The sequence below is a fragment of the Triticum dicoccoides genome, chromosome 7A (genome assembly GCF_002162155.2).
Source record: "Triticum dicoccoides isolate Atlit2015 ecotype Zavitan chromosome 7A, WEW_v2.0, whole genome shotgun sequence".
NCBI lineage: Eukaryota > Viridiplantae > Streptophyta > Magnoliopsida > Poales > Poaceae > Triticum > Triticum dicoccoides.
Genome location: NC_041392.1, coordinates 724,422,906 through 724,428,626, shown reverse-complemented (window position 1 = coordinate 724,428,626; position 5,721 = coordinate 724,422,906). Strand labels below are relative to the sequence as shown.

General features: G+C 44.3%; 1 long non-coding RNA gene across 4 annotated transcripts; it reads left to right on the top strand.

Moving 5' to 3' along the window:
- The first annotated feature begins 2,808 nt into the window (after positions 1-2,808).
- LOC119327981 lies at positions 2,809-5,235 on the top strand. Of its 4 annotated transcripts, none has more exons than XR_005158783.1 (4): positions 2,809-3,245; positions 3,557-3,670; positions 4,123-4,265; positions 4,886-5,235. It is a non-coding gene; the product is annotated as an uncharacterized LOC119327981 (long non-coding RNA). The 4 variants fall into 4 exon arrangements; XR_005158781.1 differs by having other exon boundaries at positions 3,543-3,670; XR_005158784.1 differs by lacking the exon at positions 2,809-3,245 and adding an exon at positions 3,287-3,392.
- The last annotated feature ends 486 nt before the right edge of the window (positions 5,236-5,721 follow it).

Below are 5,721 nucleotides of genomic sequence, written 5' to 3'. Positions count from 1 at the left end.
GCCGCCTCCTCCTCCGGCGCCGCCCGGCCTCCTCTCCCTCACCCCCGCCTCCTCTTCCCCCACTCCGGCCGGCACCGACGAGCTCCGGCCCTGGTCATCCTCGGGAAACGCGCCGGTGAACAGTACCCGCGAGATCCCGATCTGGATCTGAGTTTTCGGTTGACTTCTCTCCCCCGAAACCCTAATTTTCGTGCTAACTTTGACTGTTTGTATCTCCGCAACCGTAGCTCCGTTTTGGGTGTATGATACATCAAATTCTTCGACTCGACATGTACATCATTTCATTCCATTGCATCATTTGCATTTGAGGTCATCTTGATACCCAAAATTCTGTTAGAAGGAGGCTTCGTGAGTTAAATTGCAGATCCGTTAGTTCATCATACACTTTTGTCATTTTTGTCATGTTTAATTCGTGCATGATATGCCTGTGCCCCTTTGGGATGAATTGTGAAGCATTTTGTATTCTTTCCAGAGGTGCCACCCATGCATTTTTAGGATGTGTGTGTTGTATTGTGCAAGCTTGCGAAGAGAGGTACCTGAGATTGCAGATTTCAGAGACTTAGCGATTTTCACTAAGTCTGGGATTTTTTAGTTCATGATGCTATATGTCCAGCTTGTTTCCTAGTGATTCGTGCCTCTTTTGAGGATGATCAGTAAGGGAGTTTTGATATTTATGTTATGCTCTATCCATCCATGTCTTTGTTGGCATGTGTGGAGTGCCCTAGGTTGACTCAATCGAGCTCAACTTTTGCTTCGTTGTTAATCTGGGCAGATCGGCAACTCGTTTGCGATTTCGCCGATGCTACCGTTAGTGTTCCATGCATGCTATGCCTTCTTTCTTGCCATGTGTCGCTATCACTTTGTGCCTTCTTGCTGGTTATATGCTTTCCTTGCCATGACTTGCACCGTAGTGAGTGCATCGAGCTCGTTTACATGCCTTCGTGAGTTATATTTCAGCGTGTCTCAGTTTTCACTAAGTCTGAAAACTGATTGTGTTCGAGCTATGTTCGTGAGCTCGGTAGAGTATTTTGTGAACCCTTTTGGCCCCAGGTCACTTTGGGTGTTTTTTTAAGCTTGTTAAGTACCTCCATGACATGTTCTTACTTGTCATGTTCAGGTCTCGTATCATGTTGTTTCGCTGCTCCGAAGAGAGCATCGTGATCTGAAATTTCAGACTAGTGTTAATTTCACTAAGTCTGAAATCTGTTTTGCATTTGCGTTTTAGCCATGCTTGTTTGAACCTCTTAATGGATGAATTTGCCTATGGCTCAATGCTAGTGTTTTGTCAACCATCTTGTGTACATCACTGCCATGTATTTTGTTTTCATGTTTGGTGGATGTAGCATGTTCATTTCGTTGCATTTAGATGCCTACTTGTTGCAAATCGCATACCGGTGTCATATCTTAAAACGCTTGCCATTTCTAAACCGTAGCTCCGATTCCTATGATCTTTATATCGTTTTCAAGCGATTTCATCCCCTCTATCCAGTGGCACACTTGGTTTTCCAAGTTGATGCCAGGTTCATGCATTTCCTGTCATATCTTGCATTTTGCATCCCGCAGCGCATCCCGCATAGCATATCGTCATTTCATCATATTGCTTGGTCTTGCCCGTGGTTGATTGTATCCTTGTTGCTTGTTTGTCTTTGGGTAGAGCCGGGAGACGAGTTCGCTACCGAGGAGCCCGTTGAGTTTGCTTGTGAGGATCCAGTCAACTCTGACAACTGTGCAGGCAAGATGATCATACCCTCGAAATCACTACTATCTTTGCTATGCTAGTTTGCTCGCTCTTTTGCTTTGCCACTGCTACGATGCCTACCTTTTGCTTGTCAGCCTCCCAATTGCCATGTTGAACCCCTAACCCACCATTGTCCTAGCAAACCGTTGATTGGCTATGTTACCGCTTTGCTCAGCCCTTCTTATAGCGTTGTTAGCTGCAGGTGAAGATTGGAGCCGTTCCTCGTTGGAACATTTATGTACTTGTTGGGATACCATTATATTGCTATGTTATCTTAATGCATCTATATACTTGGTAAAGGGTGGAAGGCTCGGCCTCTCGCCTAGTGTTTTGTTCCACTCTTGCCGCCCTAGTTTCCGTCATATCGGTGTTATGTTCCCGGATTGTTGCTTGTTGGAGTTATGCTTGCACAGGATGTTCCTTTAGCTTCTCGCTCGTGCTTCGCCTTCTCTTCTCGCTCTCTTTTGCGTATAAGTTAGCCACCACATATGCTAGTCGCTTGCTGCAGCTCCACATATATTTGCCTTATCCATTCCCATGAGCTTAAATAGTTTTGATCGCGTGGGTGTGAGATTGCTGAGTCCCTGTGGCTCACAGATACTACAACTCCAGATGCAGGTCCAGGTGATTCTGCTCCAGGTGACGAGTACGAGCTCAAGTGGGAGTTCGACGAGGACTCCCAGCGATACTACGTATCTTTTCCGGATGATCAGTAGTGGTGCCTAGTTGGGGTTATCGATTCAGGACCTTGTCGCATGTTGGGTTCTTTTCTATTTTGGCGCCGTAGTCGGGCCATGAGTGTTTGTTTGATGGATGTTATTTATGTACTCTGATGTGACGTGGCGAGTGTAAGCCAACTATGTCATCTCCCCCTTTTTATTATATATTACATGGGTTGTTGTAATGATTGCCTGACTTGCGACATTGCTTTCAATGCGGTTATGCCTCTAAGTCGTGCCTCGACACGTGGGAGCTATAGCCGCATCGAGGGCGTGACAGACCTACAACAAAGTATACAAAGAGAGATAAGGAGAAGACCCTAGAAAAATCCCCCACTTCTCCACTTTCCCCATCTCGTCTGCTCCATGGCCGTCGCCTTCCTCCGCAGCCGCATTCCTCCGACTTCCTCGCCACAGCCGCCGCCGTCATCGACAGGGAACTCGTTCCAGCGCTGCTAGCCATCAGCTCCTCCAATCTCCACCCCCGCTCATCGCCCAGCTCCTCCACCGCTGCCCGAGTCAACCTTCGTCCGCCATCCCCGATCTCCTTCCATCCCGAACCACCACCGTCGCTCTGCCTCCACCTCCCTCTACCGCCGCATCCCACTAACCTTGGACCACCCCAACAGGGCTGCCCTGTACGCGTTGCCTGCTCCCCGTGCTCCATGATCCAGATCCGGGTCACTCTCCCGTCGCACGAACAGCAAGCCACCCGCTACTCCTCCAACATGACACCAGCAGGCTCCTCCTCTCCCTTTCGTCCAAATCGCCTGATCCATTTTACTGTGGTAAGTCTCAATCTGGGTCATCCAAAAACAGCAGTCAGGATCTTATCTATTCATACAAATTTATGTATAATTAATCTAGGTCTTTGGGCGGCAGGATCTTGATTTACTTTTTTGCGTGGCTTATTGCTTGAAAGATTAGCCGTATGGGTGAGAAAATAAGGACCCTTTGCATTTGTTTGGAGTGTATTGATTTATTCAGTTTTCATTTTGCAAGAAAGAGCTTTGTTTACTCTCGTATCTAAATTTTTAGATGCTACTGTTAAGTGTACTATCAGTAGTCTCATTTATCGTTGCTAGTTATGTGCTTTCAGGAACTCTCCGAGAATTAAGGAACTCTCTACTTTTATCGGAACTCTCGGCCTTGTTGTCTCCTCTGCCTGTTCTCTGCTTTGAGGAACCTGAAGATGCTGTTGGAGAAAAGGAAGGTACATGCTTGTTAAACTGATTTATAGCATAGAAATCTGAATGTTGTGTGTTTATATTCGCTTGCTAGTGTCTTGTAGTTGACCCAGGCAGATGCCACAACCTGAGGCTTGATTGCTTGCTTTTTATTATCCGAAAAAAGAGAGGCACTTTTCAACTTGAGATGGTTGCACCATCCAAACGAATTAACTTCATGCAATTTGCTTGTTTCAAAAGAACACAAGCCGATTTTGCTTCTGGAACTCAGCACACTAACTTACTCCATAGGTTATTATTGTTGTAGATTAGAACTAAAAACTGAAAATAATATCCTTGATGGAAGTGATGACTGTTTTGCATTTTTTTTTCTTAATTACTTGTTGTCTATGTCTTTCGGCTATCTACCAATGATTACACTATCAGACTGATGGTTCATGAGTGTGTATATGAAGTAATTCTTTCCTGCTTGTTTTAGGCGTAAAAAGGGTAAGGCGTCATGGACTAGTGGTAAAACAAGCTTTCTGGTACCAATGATGAAAGGGTGTGGATGCAGCAAAGTTATGTGGTCAAAATTGATGAACAAAGAAGTTGCAGCATGCAAATCAAAACCTATCTCAGGTACCTCTCACACTAAGGCGGTGTATATGCTTGTCTTGATGTGGTGATTATCTCACAAATACTTAGGTGTGTTGGTTCTTACCTTATTATTTGCTATTCTCATCATTTATTCAATGCATTACTTATTGACGATGAGGGGAGTACAAAGAAGGCCGAAACCTCATTAAGAATGCCTCCTAATGGATGCAAGGTCGAACTTTAAGCGACTGGTGCATTTTCAGTGTTAATTACTCATATTCTTTTCCCCTAAAAGCACTACACTAGCTATAGTATAACATCCAATGATTATTGTGCTGCCATATGCCATATCTCAAATTTACAAACAAAATACTGAGTGGGCATTCTTTTTTCTTCCGTATTTCTTGATTGGCCTATGTGTGTTTTCTCAATGAAGTGTCATGGTATTTAAATTGTCAACAAGCAGAGCAGATTATGTTCTTAATCACCTTAATACACAATTTCTCATGCTAACAGCAATGAGAGCATCAATGTTGTAGGTAGGGACCATAGTATGCACATTGTAATGCAACTCCTATTGATTCAGATATCTACCTGATGTTGCTCATCTTCTCTTGATTTTTTAATATTAGTTCTCCCTAATGTTGTACCTGAATTCGCAGGGAAACACCTATTCATCTCATGTTAGTTTGGAGGATGGTGCTATGGACAACCACAACAATGGCAACACTGTATGCAACATTGATGGTGGGAACATCGGTGGTAGTCCAGATGACTTAGGAACTTATGAACTGATGAATGTAGGTGATGGATGAAAATTTAGAGTGGTGGTGCCAATGAATTTGTACAACTGTTATGTTATTGCCTTTGAGGAAGTAAACTTTTCACTTGTCAAGTGCAAAATGTCAGATCATCGTTTGCTCTATATATATGTATATGTGTGTTGTATGTATACTGATCTCGGATGCATGCACATAGGTATGATATGGATAACATGCAAATTCTGTTTTCATTTATCCTGGGTGTTTACCCATAAGGAAAATGCATGTTTCCCTGTCGGCTGGCTGTCACAAAATGTCTGTTTCTAAACCTGACGAATCAAGATTTTCCTGAGAGTAGCCTACAGGAATAGCCGCCAGGAAAATAATTCCTGTCGGTTAACCGTCAGGAATTAGAGGATTTCCCTGTCGTTTTAATCCTGACGGATTTTGCCTGTCGGCTGACCGACAGGAAATAGTTTCCTGACGGTAATCTGAATTTTCCTGTGGGTTTCTGGCCGTCGGGAAAAGTGCAGTTTCTGGTAGTGACTGGCTACTTCTTCCACAAGAATCATGACAAATGGCTTAATTACCGAGAAAGTCAATCTTGAGTTGCCAAGGAATGCGGCAAGGGGATCCATTATTGCCCATGATCTTTGTCCTATGCATGGAGCCCCTCCACTGCCTGCCAAAGGCTTGTTCACTCCATTGGCTAGAACGGGACTGCACCAATGCGTCTC